Below are 19490 nucleotides of genomic sequence, written 5' to 3'. Positions count from 1 at the left end.
CCTCCAAGGTGCCTCTACATGCTCCTTTCTTTTAACTGTCTCCTTCAGTGTGCAGTGTCCAAGCTGTATCTGAGGGCTGGATTCTGGTGTTGGAGGGGCTGGAGAAGGCAGAGAGGAACGTGTTGCCAGTTCTCAATAACCTGCTGGAGAATCGAGAGATGCAGCTGGAAGATGGATGGTTTCTCATGTCAGCACAGCACTACTACAAACTGCTGGAGGTGAGGACAACCATTGCTGTATCTACAGCCATCCCTGTGGTTACAGAAGCAGACTCACCAGTCAAGAGATCTGTCCTTTAACTCATGCTTTTTGGCCCCATTTACACCTGCTATAAAGATGTGTTTTGACCTATCAGATCAAGAAGTGGATGTGGTAGACACACTCCCATTCACAACTAGTATTTAATTGCTCTCTTTTGTCCACTTTTCTGATTTCTTTTTCTGAAAATGTATTTCCCAACCTGTACTGTTTGCTATGTTGGTTTTGATCTAATAGGAGCACATTAAAGGGGAACTGGATGCGCCTCTGGATCCACCTCTCTGCTCCCGCTTCCAGGCCAGAGACATCTACTACCATCCCTTCAAGGTGCTCTCAGACACAGAGAATAATGAATATGAGATGTACTGAAAAATGTGTAGTGTCACTAGTGTCCGGCCTCTAATGGTTTATGTTTCTTAAAAGAACCAGCTAGAGCATCTATGCAGAATTGGACCAAATGTGCCTCCTGAAAGGTATTGTGGTTTTCAAACATGAAATTTACATTTACATTTATTCATTTAGCAGATGCTTTTATCCAAAGCGACTTACAGATGAAGACAGTGGAAGCAATCAAAAACAACAAAAAGAGCAATGATATATAAGTGCTATAAAAAGTCTCAGTTAGGTTAACACAGTACACATAGCATGGGATTTTAAATAATATAATAAATAAAAAGAAAACGGATAGAATAAAAAAAGTTAAAGTGAAAGAATAGAGCAAGCTAGTGTTAGAGGTCTTTACACACACACACACACACACACACATACAATTGCATAATAAATGAAAAGAAAATAGAATACAAAATGATTAGAAAGGTAGTTATATTTTTTTAAGAATAGAATTAGAAAAGTGAGTTTTAAAGTTAGAGGGTCAAATAAAGATGGAAGAGATGAGTTTTAAGCTGATTCTTGAAGATGGCTAAGGACTCAGCTGCTCAGATTGAGTTGGGGAGGTCATTACACCAGGAGGGAACATTTAATTTAAGTCCGTAAAAGTGACTTTGTGCTTCTTTGGGATGGCACAATCAAGTGATGTACACTTGCAGAACGCAAGCTTCTAGAGGGCACATAAGTCTGAATCGATTTCACGCAGATGTCAAACACTATATTGCTGTCTGGGTTGGTGCGATGAAGTAGGCCTTGCCTGCGTTTAAAAACTGAGGTGCGGCTAGTTGCTGTTTTATTTTAATGGATATTTTTTTTTTAACACAAATAAAACAAATATCATAAAAAAAATGTCATGTGTGGTACTTTGGTTTTTCGTCAGTTACTTCATATTATTTAAATGCAATCATGTTTAAAATCGGTTATTCTGGATGTCAACTCGAAGGAATATTTAGTCTAAGTACCTATTTGTGTAAATTTTTCACAAGCTCTGAGATAAAGTCTGCAGGAGCGGTTGGGAGTGGACACAAATATTGCGATGCGGGCGGGAGTGGAACATAACATTTTCATTGGCCATATTGTGCACTGAATGCTGAAACAATTTTTTTCCCATTTTAGGGTGTCCCAGCTCTTGTCTTTGGCCACTAAACTTTGTTCTCAAGAGTCTGCCAGTTAAAATCTGCCTGATTTCCCTGTGGACAATCTTCCATCTGCCCTCGCAGTTCTAGTGAGTAGCAGACTGCAAGAAGTATCCTACATAACGGTTCATGGTGAAGTGTGTCATTTCTGCATCACTTAACCGAAACAACTGTAATTTAACTTTGAGGAATATTCTAAATGTGACCGTGCTGAAATTAAATTTACATTTGGAAAGGCATATGATTTGTAGATATGGTTGAAGATGATTTGTATCCGTTGCAGAACCTGTTCCCCATGCTGTCAGCGCAGCAGCTTGTCCAGAGGCTTTACCCGTGCGAGGTCATGCTGGGAAGAGAAGGCCATACCGCCGTAGAGGGGGTGCTCAGTGGAAGTTTCAGCAGTAGCCCAGCAGTAGTTATCAGTCTTACAAGTTACTAGTTAATTTAAACAATTATTATAATAATAATAATAATTTGTGCTGTCAAAGGATGAAAGAATAACAAATAAATCACATTTTTCTATAATTATTCACCATTGTGTTTATATTTCCATAATTTCACATTGAAGCTCCAAATTAATGTAGAAACAACATAAAGATAAGACAAAGAACTTTATTTTATTATTATTATTATTATTATTTTTTTATGAAGACCAATGTCATTGATATCAATACTGGTACATAATATAATACAAATAAATAATAATAAACTAAGTGTTACTTGCATTTATAGATTTACATATTTCCGCCCACAGGATTTGACACCACGTCTGATTTTATCAAATAAAATGAAAATATTATTCATATAATAATATATTATATGATAATTACAAATTTTTAAACAATATATGTGACCCTGAGCACAAAACCAGTCTTAAGTCGCTGGGGTATGTTTGTAGCAATAGCCAAAAATACATTGTATGGGTCAAAATTATAGATTTTTCTTTTATGCCAAAAATCATTAGGACACAGTAAAGAACATGTTCCATGAAGATATTTTGTCAATTTCCTACTGTAAATATATCAAAACTGTTTTGATTAGAAATTTGCATTGCTAGGAAATTCATTTGGACAACTATAAAGGTGATTTATTTATTTATTTATTTTTAGTTGTATCTTGGCAAAATATTGTCTGATCCTAACAAAGATGTCCTCATTTATTCAGTTTTCAGATGATGTATAAAACAAAATTTCAAAAAATTGACCAATACAAAAATTGGCCAATTTTTCCAACCATAGCAATAAACAGCAATATTTACCCATGTGTGTGAGCATTTTTGAAAGATGGAGAATTTTTGCTTGGTTATTTGAAACAAATAGCTTGATTGAAATGAATGAACTTATCAACGCTGACACCATTTTCCCCTTCTAAATCTGAAATGCTGTTACAATTGTAAATCGTGAGGCTAGAAAGATACTTGCCTTGTGACAAGCTCAAAATCACATATATAATTTCCACTAATAGAGACTCTGTTCTCAGAGGTTTGAGTTGACTGATGGGAGCACAAAACCTTCTCCGACTGCAGTGAGTGTTGAGTCTGTGAATGGAGATCACGCAGAACAGGCAGCTGTCACCCTCAACATAGCCAACCAGAACATCACCTTTCAGGTCCGGACGCAGCCATGGAGGTCAATTTGCTTCATGCTTTGGAAATGCAGGTTAGATGGACCGTGCTATAGTTTCTCCACAGGTTCCTTCAGGGACGCGGCCAAGTCGCCCACCCAACAGCAGTTCATCGGCACCCCCACCCACGACCGCCTGCTGGCCGAGATGATGCAGTCCCACCTCGTCAAAGACATTTGTCTGATTGGAGCCAAGGAACACAGGCAACTTCCTGCGGCCACCCTCACTGAGCAAATGCTCTTTGAACTAGAAAGTTGATGTGTTTCAAACAAGAACAATAGCTCTCTTTTCATATTGCCTGTTAAGGTAATGCAGGAAGATCATCGGGGTCTTCTGTGAGTGCGTCATGGCTTGCGTTCTTATTTAAGTGAGATTAGATCAGATGAACAATGCAAATCATATGCTTGTTTGGTAATATTGCCTTGTGGTTTGGCTAATGCTGTTTCTTGTTGTTTTTTTCAGGGTTGTGGCAAATCCGTGATTGCAAGGGAATTTGCTGACATGCTGGGCTACAGCATTGAACCAATTATGCTTTATCAGGTAATGTCAAAACATAAGAAAATAGTAAAAACTAATCAGTCCCAAGAAGACAAATTAGTAAGATTTTAAAAGAAGGTACGCCACAGATGCTATCGATTTCAACAGAAAATGGTTGTGTATCAGCTGTTGTCAAATGTTTATTTATTTGTTTATTCGACCAGTATTTCTACACTTTATATTTTCTGTGGTAGTGTGTCACTGATGCTGTCAGTAGAGTACTATTTGAATTGTCCCTTTAATGTTGCACTATCAATCATCATATATTTGAACTGACACCTATTGGTGTGGATGAAGCCTCATTTAAAAATGGCAGCACTTCATGGCAGTTCATAACTTCAATTTTGCGTTTTGGCGAATCGGTGGTGAATTGTACAAATCTCATTCGTATGTTTTTCCATGATGTGCTTAACGCTGAGGGCTAAGTTTAGGGTTAGACCTTCATGCTTATTTTTAGTTTTAGTTTTTTGTTTTATTTTGTTTATATTTATTATTTGTTTTTATTTGTTTTTAATAACTCAAATCATTAAAATTCAAACAAATTCAACATCAAAATTAAAAAATAATAGTTTATTTCTAAAATTATGCTTTTCAAATCGTACAAATTTAAACAAATTCACCAACCTATTCCCAAAAATGTACATTTGTTTTACTTACTTTTTTTCCTAAAAAGCAGATGTTTCATGCGACTCAAATCATCCAAATTCATACTAATTTAAAACCATTATTGGCAAAATGGTTTTAAATTAAATGTACATTTTTAGAAAGATCTTGTTTTTGTGTGACTCTCTATATGAACTCCTACAAATTGACCCAATTTGCCAGAATGAATTCTAAAAATAATCTATTTATTTAATTTTTTCTCGTTTTCATATGACTTGATTTCACAATCAGTTGGCCTAAGTTGTTTAGCTTATAGATACATTTTAAATTGTTTTCTTATCAGATTGAGTTGGAAACCATACCAACTGTTCAATTTAATTGTATTTATTTATTAACTTTTTGTTTGTATTTAAATCGAGACACATTTTCAAAGTCGTCCATTTAGCACATGTCTACATGGAGAAATAAATTGCATTGCAGCTTTAAAATTTTCCCTTTAACCAGGAATAATCTTTTGTAAATTGCTAAATGTTCCCAGTTGTGTCTTCATGAACCCCTTTCTTTTACTCTCTTCTGTTTGGTTCTCTGAATGTACCTTCACATCACATGAGCATGGTTTTGTGTTTGCTCAGTTGTGTGCAGCTGTGGACAGTGAGGTTTTCGGATGAGTGTTTGGGTTTTTGGGAGAAAGCTCAGTGTTGTCCTGGGCATCAGCACACAGAGCCAGAGGTCATGCACCACGGGGGCCACAGATCTCCCTGAGTTTCCATCAGCAATAACTAATGTTTTTAATTTTTGCGATTCTTGTAAGACCACACAACATATTTTTTTAGCTTCAGTCCTTAAATAGCCATGTGTCCTTGGGTTGTTTCTATTCTGGGATCAGAGTCACGCACTGTCCTTGATCTCCCCCAGTTATCATTAACAGCATTGGCCCTATTCCGCTGTCAGAACACGAAATCTAGTGAGCTAACTACGTAGACAGCCTTTTAAGGCATCGTAGTTGTGCTCCCAGTGTAAATTCTGTTTTAAAAGGTCTTTACACACAGCATGAGACTGAAATCATACAATAAACATGAACTAAATATAAAATGTCAGAAAAAAACCCATAATGTTAATTACTGCAAAGTATTAGCTAAAAAGCTGAGATGTAGATGAGTTTGTTTCTTTTCGTCAGAACAGATTTGAGGAAATTTAGCCTTATATCACTTGCTCATCAGTGGATGCTCTGCAGTGAATGGGTGCCGTCAGAATGAAGGTCCAAGCAGCTGTCTGATGAAATCAGTCTGAATAAAGCTTCCTCCAGTGAAAAAGTCCATCCCCTGTTGTCCTCTCTCATCAAAATCCACTGTTTTTGTCTTGTAAACAAATCGGTGCATATTTCTCTCCTGATGCAGATGAGACAACTTTTCACTGAGGAAAGCAATATTATAAGCTGTAGAGGACTTTCATTTTAGCTGGTAGCAACAGTTTGATGTTTAAAACATCTTAATGGTGGATTTGTCACAAACACACTGGAGCTGGTGTGGATTACTTGTGAATTATTGCGATGTTTCTATCAGCTGTTTGGACTCTCATTCTGACGGCACCTATTCACTTTAGAGGATCCCTTGAGCAAATGATGCAATGCTACATTATTCCAAATATCTTCTGATAAAGAAACAAACTCCTCTTGGATGACTTGAGACTTCAGACAAATTGTAGTGAGGAGCTGATGTGAAGAGCTCTTGCTGTGGGACGAGCGGCCGGGTGCTTCTCACACCAGCTGAGCGACCCGTCAGCATCTGGGTCTGATCGCAGCATGCTCGTGTTTTGATGCACCTCATACAGACTGTGAAGAGCCACTCAGAGCAGAGTGTAAACATTAGCGCCGCAGGTAGTGCAAAACCGTGTGTGTGTGTTTGTGTGTGTGTTTGCACTGGAATGTCGGGAATTCCTTTGGCTCAGTGAGAATAAAGCAGGAAAAGGAAGCCGTCCGTGCATCATGCTTAAGTTATTTTCGCTCGGTGAGAGCAAGAGGTCATAGTGTATGGGGAAAAGAGGAATTTTGTAGCGCACTTCATCTTGTTAGCCCTCTGAAGCCCTTTTATGAACTCGTACGGGCCTCTGCTCGTCCCTGTAGACATACAGTGCTTTGAGTTGTGGAAAAAAATCCTACGTCACAAGCCAGAAAAAGAGTCTTGGCACTTGCTTTGACAAGCAATAATGTTTTGTGTCTTGTGTTTCCTCTTGTTTTAATAGTTTTGTTCTCCCTGTGTAGATTCACCTTTAGATAACTTTCAGTGTTTTCCTTGCCTTAAAAGTTAATGCGAATTTTTCTCAAATAATTTGGCAAACGATCTTAGTGGAAAAGTTCAACTGATCATATATGTTTATATTTAATTTAGTGTATAATAATAAAAATAAAATATGACCCTTGGCACATGGAGCTTTATATATGTGAAATTGCTATTGAAAATTGTGTATTATTTGAACGTGCTTGAAGCTAGTAATAGATATGTGATAACCAATGCAGGTATGATTTTAATTTTATATATAAAAAGATATTCACTAAGGCTGCACTTATTGGATCAAAAAATACAGTAAAACAGTAATGCATTTTAAAATATTATTACAAATTCAAAATAATAATTTAATATTTGAATATTTTTAAAAAGCTAGTCATCCAGTCTTCAGCGTCACATGATACTTCAGAAATCATTTAGTGCTCTAGAAACTGCATTTATTTCGTATATATTAAATATAATCTTTTGTAACTTTATAAATTACTTTTAACTTTGATTAATGTAACACCTCCTAGCTGAATTAAATGATAAATTATCAGTTTATCAGTATCTTGAATTACAGGGTTAATGTTATGCACTTAGTTTATGTATGGTATGTTGGAGATTGTGGTCCAATGATCTGAGAAAAAAAAAAAACACAAAACAGAACAGTTATAAAATGAAGCAAAAACTAGAACAAACCAGAAAATGTACAAAACCACACACAAAAATGAAATGAACATTTTCATTTCTCACCATATTTATACAAAATTTGCCAATATATTGATCGATCACTACTTGTGATGATGGCACAGCCCTTTGCTTAAATCTTGAGTCATGGTGGATATATTGAATTATTGCATAAGGTCAGTCACGGCCATACATTTCCAAATCAATGTAAAGGCTATGAGAGTTCATAGAGTATGAACGATTGACCTCAGATGCACTTGTAAACCCTGTATACACACACCTCTGTCCTTCTTTCAGCCCCGCCTCTCTGGTAGCGCACTACAGGATACACTAAATGATAGGTGTGCCTCTCTTTTGGTGTGTGTGTGTGTGTGTGTGTGGTAGGATATGACGGAGTGGGACCTCCTCCAGCAGAGGTACACCCTGCCTAATGGAGACACGGCCTGGAGGGCATCCCCGCTGGTCACAGCTGCTCAGGAGGGCAACCTGTGCTTTCCAGGTCAGTCTCAGTCCATACTACACTTACTGTCTAGAGGCTTACAGAGGCTGTCTAGAGGCTTACACTGTAACAATGATTTTTTTAATCATCCATCATCCAGAATACACATTTACATTTATTCATTTAGCAGAGGCTTTTATTTTTAAAGTGAAGTGACATTCAGCCAAGTATGGTGACCCATACTCAGAATTTGTGCTCTGCATTTAACCCATCCGAAATGCACACACACAGAGCAGTGAACACACACACACACACTGTGAGCACACACCCGGAGCAGTGGGCAGCCATTTATGCTGCGGCGCCCGGGGAGCAGTTGGGGGTTCGATGCCTTGCTCATGGGCACCTAAGTCGTGGTATTGAAGGTGGAGAGAGAACTGTACATGCACTCCCCCCACCCACAATTCCGTCCGGCCCGAGACTAGAACCCACAACCCTTCGATTGGGAGTCCAACCCTCTAACCATTAGGCCACAACTTCCCCGTGTGTTGTCTTATCCAAAGCAACTTACAGGTAAGGAATACAACAAGCGATTCATCATAAAGAGGCAAATAAACACAGGGAGAGCTCATAATAGTTTCAGAAATTGTTCAGATTAGTACAAGATAAGACAATGAAGGATTAAGTAAAATAAAATAGAAATTATTATTATTATTTTTATATTAGGATGTAGTCAAATGTGGACGAAAGAGATTCGTTTTCAGCTGTCGCTTGAAAATGGTTAGGGATTCAGCATATCTATAATATTACCATTAGTAGTAGTAGTACTAATAATAGTAATAATAATAATAGCAGATCGCTGATCATCGCTCTCTTGCTGTAGTGCTTGATTTGTTTGTAGATTTATCTGGCCTGTCTACCGTCTCAGGTTGCTGCATGACCGTGAGCTGGCTCTGTGTGACGGGACTCGATTACTGAGATGGGAACATTACCAGACTCTAAAAGACGAGCTACAGCTCACTGACCAAGAGCTGCAAAACAGGTAATATTGTCTTTAAACAATTGCATGAATCTGCTCAACTAATTTACAAATTTAAAGGGCCCTATTTTAATGATCTAAACGCAAAGTGTAAAGCGCACGGCGCAGGTGCACTCAGGGAGTGTCCAAATCCACTTTTGCTATTTTAATGACGGAAAAACGGTTGACGCCCGGGCGCATGGTCTAAACGGGTTGTCCCTATTCTCTTAATGAGTAATGGGTGTTTTTTGGGCGTAACGTGCAATAAACCAATCAGAGTCTCATCTTTCCATTCCATTCCCTTTAGAAGACAGTTGCACTCATGCCATGACGGATTTGCTATTTACACGGCGGAATTTGGCAAGTGCAAAGACTCTGAGATGAAACGGAGCTGTTCGTGTGCGAGCAAATAGATGAATTCCAATACATGCGATGACTATCCATTATGACATGTAGGCATATATATATATATATATATATACTGTATGTCTATATATTTATTGATTGATTGATTTATTTAGCCTACAAACAAAAAAATCATCAAAATCATATGCATTGCATTCCTTTCATTTGTAATTTTTGGCATGTTTGTGTGCTGCTGTGCGTCCCTGTGTTTAATAAGCAGTGTGTACGCTCTTTAAATAACAGACTTTAGACCAGGTTAGAGTTGGTCTATGGCGCAGTCTATTTTCATCTCCTTAAAATAACAATGCGCCAGCAATGCGCCTGAACACACCTCTTTTCTAGACCAGCACACCCATGTGCGCATAAATGGGGACAAATGCATTTGCTAATTAAACGGCGTATCGCTGGAAGGGAAAATGCAAACGGCGCTGGACTGAAACTAGCAAACACATTTGCGCTGGGCAAATTCCTTTATTCTAATGGTTTTGCTCTAATTAAAATGCATTAATATAATTTATTTCATATATTTGGATTATTCCTGTATCTCCATTTAAGTTGGATAAGCACTTAATGGTCTTAGGACCGGTCTGAGACTCTCGTTAATTTATAAACGTTTTTATGTCCAGCTGAGATAATGCTTTTCCGTAGAAATGAAGTACTTGCATGAGGCCGGTGTTCTGCTTAGTGTTTTAGAAATCCCAGCACCTATCATTTCTAGTTCGAGCTCCATCCATCCTTTGGTGTCAGACCGTAACTGTGACTGTGCAGAGTAACTGAGTCTGTGGCTCGGCAGTGTGCCGCGATCATGGAACAGAACGGGAATCTCACGCTAATCAACACCTGTATGTGTTCGTGGGGGAGATGTGAGAATTCAGCACATTCATAGCAGCCCTTCTCTCAGCAGTCAGATGATTATGACATATACAGTGTCTTTCAGATTACTTTATTAAACGGATAGTTCACCCAAACATTTAAATTCAAATTACATGAATAAAGGAAGGCAGATGATGTAATAATTAGTAGTTAAATGTTATTCATACCTATTGCTAATAGTTGCAGATACAATTTGTATATTATAGTACATTATGAAACTGTAAATATTATATTTATTAAAATCATTAATAGATAGGAACACACCTGTTTCTAAAGCCCATCCCTACAGCTGCCTCTAACCATTACCATAACTGCTGACCAACATGAGGACACCACATCAATTTTAATTTATAGGCACGTGATATACCTGTTAACCACTTTATTGCCTCTATTAAATCCCCATTAGGCACTTTGTTTACACTTTCTTCAGTTTTGGAATCAAAGAAATGCAGATTCAAACTTGGGTATATTTTATTTGGGTGTATTTTTTTTATTGTAGTTCAATATAAAGTTATTGATAAACCTAATTTCCCATTCATTAAAAAAATATATAATATTTATATTTGTGTTTCAAAGATGCAGGTTTTTTTTTTATTTTTTTTTCATAACTTTTACCATATAATTTTTAAAAATTACAATAATTTCTTTTTACAGCATTGCAAAAGCCAGCGGGAAATATAAATGTAATTAATGTATTGTATTTGGGTTCATTTGGGGTAAGCCGTGTCAACCCCCAAAAACAGAAAATTGCTGTTTTTGCAAAATCTAAAAAACGTAATCCTTAATAGACCACATTATTAGATCATGTTTATTTTAATATACTCTCAAGTTTTTATCTAAGCATGCTTTTAGTAAGAGCGGTCCATATGATATGATGTGCTTTGAGATCACTCTATAAGTGCATTTGTCACGTCCGGTTCTCCGTCTCATTTGACCTGAAGCGGCGCAGTCATGAACGCTCAATGAATGCTGAATGTTCTGATGCCTCACACAAAGCCACATAGGAGGTGTTGATTAACCTACTGTGACGTCATCTCTGTAGAGAGACTCTGTCTCAGGACAACAAGCCTTGTGACAGCGAGTCTAGACCGAGCGTCCGTGACTGCGAGAAACACAGAGTTATGATGAGATGCATTTCAGCCCATGACAATGGCTGCTTTCATCTCCAGACCGCAATAACAGGAAACTGCCCACCAGACGGTCCAGCTCAAATTAATCCGAGGGCTGATTTTATAGGTTTTGTCAGTTAGCTCCATCACACTCGCTGTTTATTTCGGCCCAGCCCTACTTGCCTTCAGATGTGTAAATTAAATGTGCTTTAGAAATTTCATGCCACAACATTTTGTTGCTATGGTGCATCGTCATTTTTTTAAATGGCGAGTTAATAAGCTATAAGTTTATAATAGTTCAAGTCTTGTTTTGCAGAATAATAACACTGAGTGTGGCTGCAGCATTCAGTATTGTTTTAACATTCTTAAGACTTTTCCAGATCTGGTTCCATTTTTGTTTTTTGTTTTACATTTAGAAACCGAATGAACGGCTTCATGATGTTGCACTCAAAAATTAACGGCCTGTCATAATTTACTCACTTCATGTCGCCGCATTCCTTTTTGTTTTCCTTACATTCTGTACTTGCTTTCTTCCATGCATTGCACTGGCTGTTTTTTCCCAGTAAATAGTTTTTGTGTTTGTGAACTGCATCAACCGGTTCGTTAAAATGATCTGATTCAAATGAACAGTACATTCATGAATGCATTTTTTTCTCATTAATTTCTGTGAGTGTAGGCCACGTATATCCTGAATTAAAAAATACACCACATGAAGAGGGGTGTCCAATGTTTTGGTGATTTATACATGGGTGGCATCTTTGCTTCATTCACGCAATTACAGAGGAAGTATGAACTGGGGAAAAATAATTTCTTTCGTTACCTGCACGTTACTGACTACGTTCGGAAATACTTAAAAGAATTTGAGACTGAACCACAATCTAAAATAGACGACTGTCTGAAATTGTCTCCTAACGAAAGTAAACTGATATCACGTTTCTATAACAGCCTTTTACTAATAAGCTGCCCATCGACTGAAAACTATAAAAGAAAGTGGGAAGAGGAAATTGGTGAATCTATTTCAGATGATTTATGGAAAGACTGCCTTGAAAACATACATAATTGTTCAGACAATGCAAGAAATTATACATAGGCTTCATTACTCAAAAGAGAAACTGCATAACATATACCCACATATACAGTGTCACCCATGTGTGATAAGTGCCAGTCTTCTGTGGCAACACTTCTCCATAGTTTTGCTCTATGTCCAAGGGTTCAATTGTTCTTGGTTGATATATGGCTGAGGTCATAAATACTTCAATCGAACCTGAGCCCATGTTTATCATTCTTAGAATATCCGAGACCTTCAGAAAACTGAGTGTGGCACAACATGTTTTCTCTCTTATTGCTTAATAATAGAAAACAGATTAATCCTTATAATATGTAAGAGCGCAACTGTACCTACCTCTAAGATGTGGTTAGAGGGTTTAACTAACACACTTCATTTAGAAAGGATAAGATATACAGCGAGAGACAGGCTCAACTTATTCAATAAAACATGGAAACCCCTCATATCATAACTAAAAACTTCAAAGTCGGAGCAACAGTCCGCATCCTAGCACACGATATGTGACAATGTTAATGGTTTTAGAGTGAAGGTCTCTACGAGGAAGGGTGAAGATAAATGGGAATGGGTTAGATGGTTGGATGGGGGTTGGGATATTGTGGGGGATTGTGTTCAGTTTGTTGGTGGGTTTTTTTTTTTTGTGCCTTTTTAATGTTGTACCACTTTAAGTTACCTTTTGTATTTTATTTTATCTATTTTTTTAATTTTTAATTTTTTTTATAAAAAAAAAAAACTTTTAAGAATGTACAAGTGAATTATGTGTCAAATTACCTGCTTTAATAAAAAGACGTTTGATTAAAAAAAATAATACACCACATGTAGGGCTGGGCGATATGGCTTAAAAAAAAATCTCAGATTTTTTCACACCAAACCCGATTTTCGATTTTAATAGATTTTTTTTTTTTCTATTTAAAAACAAACTACAACCGACAAAGAAATTTTTTTTCTTTATTTTGTTCTGATTTTCACTTATGCCGTTTAATCTAAATTTCCCCTTTGTGCATAAGTGTAACAGGAAACAAGCCTCAAAACATGCTTGTATACGAGATGGCAGGCACAACAGCTCTGCGCTTGTTAACTGTCATGTTGTCTGTGCGTAGGGCTGGGAATCGATTCCAAAAAGAATCGATTCCGAGTCGTTGGGAATTGAGATTCCATCAAGGGGAATCGACTCCTCATTCAGAGTATTTTTCAGTTCAACAAAGCTTATCTATTGGAGTCTCTCTAACAGAAGGCTACATCCGACAAAGGCTGCACACATTTAAATTCATGAAAATAAACAGAAAGAAAACAAGCTGGCACTGATCATTTGAATTCTAGGACCACAATTCACGTAAGCCAGTTGTGAGATAAAGGATTATTTAAAATTTTATATATATATATATATATATATATATATATATATATATATATATATATATTTACTTAAACAATTCAGAGGTTATTTTACGGTGGAACTGGCTCATCTACAATTTTGTGCGCTGCATGAACGAATAGATCATGACGTCACTGAGGGTCTATATATATATATATATATATATATATATATATATATATATATATATATATACAGTATTGTTCAAAATAATAGCAGTACAATGTGACTAACCAGAATAATCAAGGTTTTTAGTATATTTTTTATTGCTACGTGGCAAACAAGTTACCAGTAGGTTCAGTAGATTGTCAGAAAACAAACAAGACCCAGCATTCATGATATGCACGCTCTTAAGGCTGTGCAATTGGGCAATTAGTTGAAAGGGGTGTGTTCAAAAAAATAGCAGTGTCTACCTTTGACTGTACAAACTCAAAACTATTTTGTACAAACATTTTTTTTTTTTTTCTGGGATTTAGCAATCCTGTGAATCACTAAACTAATATTTAGTTGTATGACCACAGTTTTTTAAAACTGCTTGACATCTGTGTGGCATGGAGTCAACCAACTTGTGGCACCTCTCAGCTGTTATTCCACTCCATGATTCTTTAACAACATTCCACAATTCATTCACATTTCTTGGTTTTGCTTCAGAAACAGCATTTTTGATATCACCCCACAAGTTCTCAATTGGATTAAGGTCTGGAGATTGGGCTGGCCACTCCATAACATTAATTTTGTTGGTTTGGAACCAAGACTTTGCCCGTTTACTAGTGTGTTTTGGGTCATTGTCTTGTTGAAACAACCATTTCAAGGGCATGTCCTCTTCAGCATAGGGCAACATGACCTCTTCAAGTATTTTAACATATGCAAACTGATCCATGATCCCTGGTATGCGATAAATAGGCCCAACACCATAGTAGGAGAAACATGCCCATATCATGATGCTTGCACCTCCATGCTTCACTGTCTTCACTGTACTGTGGCTTGAATTCAGAGTTTGGGGGTCGTCTCACAAACTGCCTGTGGCCCTTGGACACAAAAAGAACAATTTTACTCTCATCAGTCCACAAAATGTTCCTCCATTTCTCTTTAGGCCAGTTGATGTGTTCTTTGGCAAATTGTAACCTCTTCTGCACATGCCTTTTTTTTAACAGAGGGACTTTGCGGGGGATTCTTGAAAATAGATTAGCTTCACACAGACGTCTTCTAACTGTCACAGTACTTACAGGTAACTCCAGACTGTCTTTGATCATCCTGGAGGTGATCATTGGCTGAGCCTTTGCCATTCTGGTTATTCTTCTATCCATTTTGATGGTTGTCTTCCGTTTTCTTCCACGTCTCTCTGGTTTTGCTCTCCATTTTAAGGCATTGGAGATCATTTTAGCTGAACAGACTATCATTTTTTGCACCTCTTTATAGGTTTTCCCCTCTCTAATCAACTTTTTAATCAAAGTACGCTGTTCTTCTGAACAATGTCTTGAACGACCCATTTTCCTCAGCTTTCAAATGCATGTTCAACAAGTGTTGGCTTCATCCTTAAATAGGGGCCACCTGATTCACACCTGTTTCTTCACAAAATTGATGACCTCAGTGATTGAATGCCACACTGCTATTTTTTTGAACACACCCCTTTCAACTAATTCAACTAATTGCCCAATTGCACAGCCTTAAGAGCGTGCATATCATGAATGCTGGGTCTCATTTGTTTTCTGAGAATCTACTGAACCTACTGGTAACTTGTTTGCCACGTAGCAATAAAAAAATATACGAAAAACCTTGATTATTCTGGTTAGTCACATTGTACTGCTATTATTTTGAACAATACTGTATATATATATATATATATATATATATATATATATTAAAACATTTCTATCAGCCAATGATAATTATAAATAATACGTCACGAGCATAGATCAGTGGACGAGAGCGCATCTGATAGACAGAGCCCTATCAGCCATTAATGTTCTGGTTATTTTGTTTCAGTGTACGGTTTGTTAATATTATGCAAAGTATATATACAAATATATATACATATATCCAGGACCAGGAATTGGAATCGGAATCGTTTCCAAAAATTGTGGAATCGAACAGCCTTATCTGTGCGGCTGTAAGGAAAGCGGGGGGAGGGCGAGCCCACTCTGAACTACGGAAGCCTAAGGGGAGAGCCGGTGGTGGAAGTTAAAGAGAAAACCGATTTTCATTAAAAACAAATCGGCCTTAACGTCAAATTCGAGTTAATCGATAAAATCGATTTATCGCCCAGCCCTATCCACATGCTAAGCATATTGTGCCAAATTTGTGCTGAAAATTGTTATAAAGTTTAAGCTGTTGTCAATGAAAGTGAAACTTTAAGTTCTCCAAGTTCCAAGTTCTCTAAATAAAAGCATTGTTTAAAGGTGCCATAGAATGCATTGATACAGTATTTTAAATCGTTCTCTGATATCCCGAGTGTGTATGTGACTCCACAGATCATTTTTATAGCTTGTAGAAATTGCCACTTTTAGGGTATGAGACAAATACCATAAAAATAAAATATAAATACCCCTTTAAATGAAAATGAGCTGCTGCTCCCGCCTCCCTTCTCAGAAGAGTGCGAAGCTTCAAGAGCTCATGCTCGTGGACATACCACCGGTGTTACAGTTTAACTGGTGGAGGCCATGTTACTGACCTCACACATTGCTTTCAAACACATTTTTTTTTACTACCACATTCCTATTCACGATCATTCTGGTAGCACATGATAGCAGCATTAGTGAAAACAGGCAGAGACAATGATAGCTTTAACAACATTAGCCTTACAGAGAGCCAAGAGGCTCTTTTAAAAAACAAAATATGAGGCATGATGCTTACTTTGTCTGTAGTCTGGACAAAGCGTTGGTATCAATCCATGTTTCAGAAGCAATCTTTGGACAACTCCAGCCCTGAACTGAGCCTCGTTTGTGAGGCAGGCCGGTGTCCTGACATTTTATCCCACACATTCGATTTTCCTACCAGGGTTTACTGCGCATGTGCACATCAGTATTGCATGTTTTTTGTCACGCTGAACAACAATATTTAATGTATCTGCATTACTGTAAGGGTAGGTTTAGAGTTGGGGTAGGTGTAGACTTTAATAAAACAATCTTATAGGTAGAAAAATGATGTATTGCTGTTTTCCTGTAGCTGTATCCTTATGGCTACACTACAACCATGAATATAACAGAAAAATACTGTATTTGCATTACTATAAGGGTAGGTTTAGGCTTGTGGTAGGTGTAGACGTTAATAAACTTTACAGGTAGCATTTTTCATTGTCTAATTGTACTAACCACTGTTTAATGGGAGGTAGCAAAATCTGACAGTGTAGCAAAAATAATAACTGATTGTAGCATTGTTTTTCAGATAAACAAGTATGTTAACAGGATGTTTCTGAAATATATACAAACATATTATGATATTTATATGCTTTATTATTTTTAGATTATTATATTATTTTTTATATACATATATCAGCTTTTTAGCATATTTTTTTCACCGGTTGTCAAAATAACATATCTTAATTTAATTTATTTTAAATTGTTTTGCTAAAATAACTTAAACTGAAATAAGAATTAATAGAAAAAAACAGACTTTTAATAAAAAATAGAAAATTATCTAAATGACAAACACGTGCAACAAAATTATGAAAAATTTTACTAAAATTAAAATAATAAAACAATAAAAACTCATTTTAAAATATAAAACACTACCATTGTATCTGAAATAGTCTCTTAGACTTAATTTCCATATTAACAGTTTTTTTTTCTATGTGACAAAATTATTGTCATCTTAATTACATCTTATCAGTACCTGAGCAGTGAAATGACAAATCTGTGAGTGTCACGATGAAGAAATCAGTACTGTTGGATGTATATTTATGTCCTGCTGATTGAGCCCCACCTAGACGGGTAGGAAGGATGTTTGTGGTGGAGCGTCTGAGGTTGAAATAAAGTCACTTCCTCTTCCTGTGTTTCCAGCCAATGTCTCAGACTTCACTTGTGGTCTCTTCATGTGGTTCCAGCACTGCTCTTAATTAGCGAGCCTGTGTTCCTGTCAGCCTCAGACTCACATACACATTTCTTACTGTACAAGCATATTAATGACATCTCTAAAAGTCACACTTGCTCGGCTGCGTGGGCAGGCCTCCTGAGGTCAACGCAGAATATAGGTGCTCTCACGGAGTCAATTATTATTAGCATCTTGGTCTGTCTCTCTGTTTGTCTCTGTCTTTCACAGCCATATTGCATGCATTCAGGGATAATGTGTTGAATACGTGAACAGTTTTAGCATCATAATACATGATCTCTAATGTGTGCAAATTGTTGAAAACAATGCTGCTTCACCACCAGGATTTTATATTTTATGAAATAATGTCATTTAAAATCCAGAATTTACTTTTGTTGTTTGTTTGTTTTTTATGCTGTTTTGGCTATGTATATAACAGTGTAGATTTTTTTTTTTGAAGAAGAAGAAATTAATCCTTAATTATGCATGCACAGATGTATTAAATTGATCAAAGGTGGAAGTAAAGACAAAAAAAAGCAAATATTAAGCAGTGCAATTGTTTTCAACTTTGATGGTGATGATAATGTTTCCTGAGCAAATCAGAATGATTTCTGAAGGATCACGCAACAAGACTGGAGCAATGATGCTGACAATTCTGCTTTGCTTTACAACAATAAATTACATTTGAACAGATATTAATATAGAAAATGTTTCTAGTCTGCACAAAAATCTTGCTCTTCACCAAGATCTGAAATCTAATTTACATTACACAATGCAAACGTAGTGTATCAAACCAAACCAATGGCAACAAGAAACATTGATGTCAAACTTGAAAAATGGGTCTTGGTGCACCACATTTGCATCACATTGTTTTATGGTGACTAACCAGTTAAAAGTCTCTTATTTCCTCACAGAAATTTGTTAAATGGATTCTGTAGTTTTTGTGTGTGTGTGTTTTTGTTTCGTTTTTATTTTTGTTGTTGTTTTGTGTGTGGTTTTTTTTCTTTGTTTTTTGTGTTGCGTTTTGTTTTTTAGACTTTTGTTTTATTGTTTTTTCTTTGTGGTGTTTTTTATTGTTGTGTTGTTGTTTTTTATTTTTTTATTATTTTTTTTATTTTGTTTGCCATTACAGCCTTTGATCACTTTATTTCACTTTTATCTTGTTTGCATAAATTGTCTCACAGTTTTCTTATCGTTTTTCAGTGACACAAGTGAGTAAAGAAGATAGCAGTGCACCTGTATATGATTACTGTAAACAAGTGCTACATTCAGTAATGATGTGTAAATGTTAGAAACGGGAGCCGGTGTCTTTGAAACCAGGGACGTGGACTTTGGAAGATAGGAAGGTGTTGCTAGGCAACAAGAGGCAGCTGATCTGATGAAGATCTAAAATGGTGTGATAATGAAGAATTGCGATCGCTCTCTCTGTGTGTCAGTAGGTGTATCTATGCATTTCATGCAGGGGGCTTCACTGTTTATAAATAGACGGAGCTGTCCAGTGGGATTAGGTGGTGATGCAGCTCGAGCGCAAGCTATTGTCAGCGATACGATATCAATGTGCCAGAGATCAGCGAGGGCACGGATCTTGACATGAGCATATCCTATTCACTTTGACAGATGGATGGATTGACTTCACCTCCGCTTGTGCTCGTATAGTCTTCAGTGATCAGGTGCCTTTGGTTATTCC

At 36.8% G+C, this 19490-nt stretch overlaps 1 pseudogene; it reads left to right on the top strand.

Moving 5' to 3' along the window:
* Window positions 1-19490, top strand: part of LOC127964328 (von Willebrand factor A domain-containing protein 8-like) — a 43954-nt pseudogene that overhangs the window by 7103 nt on the left and 17361 nt on the right.

The sequence above is a fragment of the Carassius gibelio genome, chromosome B9, assembly GCF_023724105.1.
Source record: "Carassius gibelio isolate Cgi1373 ecotype wild population from Czech Republic chromosome B9, carGib1.2-hapl.c, whole genome shotgun sequence".
NCBI lineage: Eukaryota > Metazoa > Chordata > Actinopteri > Cypriniformes > Cyprinidae > Carassius > Carassius gibelio.
The sequence above is the reverse complement of the archived record's forward strand: the minus strand, read 5'-3'. Positions and strand labels throughout refer to the sequence as shown.